The 670-nt window shown below is 44.3% G+C and overlaps 1 non-coding gene across 1 annotated transcript; it reads left to right on the top strand.

Moving 5' to 3' along the window:
• The first annotated feature begins 295 nt into the window (after positions 1–295).
• TRNAP-GGG (transfer RNA proline (anticodon GGG)) lies at positions 296–370 on the top strand. Its single transcript has one exon. It is a non-coding gene; the product is annotated as a tRNA-Pro (tRNA).
• The last annotated feature ends 300 nt before the right edge of the window (positions 371–670 follow it).

Here is a 670-nt window from a genome sequence, read left to right as displayed (position 1 = left end):
ATTTGACTGCTAGGGTCAGTATGAAAAATTGATACAGCATTTGTTCATTTTGATGGCAATTTGAAGGTGCTGTACTAGGAACAAAAGCAACAACAAGTTTGGTGACACCTCAAAGCCTTAACACATTTATTATGGCATAACCCTTATGCTATAAAACATCATGACTTGGGAGCTTATTTTACTGGGGAATTTGTTTCTACCTTATCATGTTTTCTATATATTTTGGGGCTTGGAATGAAGGAAAAGAGTGGAACAAAAGCCTATGATAACCCTCTGCTATAGATCGTTCCATTGCGGAGGGGCCATGGCTCAGTGGTAGAGCATCTGCTTGGGATGCAGAAGGGCCCAGGTTCAATCCCTGGCATCTCCAGTTAAAGGGACTGGGCAAGTAGGTGATGTGAAAGACCTCTGCCCCAGACCCTGGAGAGCTGCTGCTGGTCTGAGTAGACAATACTGACTTCGATGGACCAAGGGTCTGATTCAGTATAAGGCAGCTTCATGTGTGTTTATGTGTGTTCATTCACACAAACTGGGAACTTGTCAACTGCTTATATCGGGAACAAGGCTTGCGTGGCCACTGTCCTTTGTGAACTGGGCAGCAATGCATAGATTTTCTGTGTGGGTACAGAATGGAAGCTATACCCACATGGAAAATCCACATGTTGCCCCA

This window comes from Euleptes europaea, chromosome 8, assembly GCF_029931775.1.
Source record: "Euleptes europaea isolate rEulEur1 chromosome 8, rEulEur1.hap1, whole genome shotgun sequence".
Lineage (NCBI taxonomy): Eukaryota > Metazoa > Chordata > Lepidosauria > Squamata > Sphaerodactylidae > Euleptes > Euleptes europaea.
Note: the sequence above shows the minus strand (reverse complement) of the source record. Positions and strands in the feature narration are given on the sequence as shown.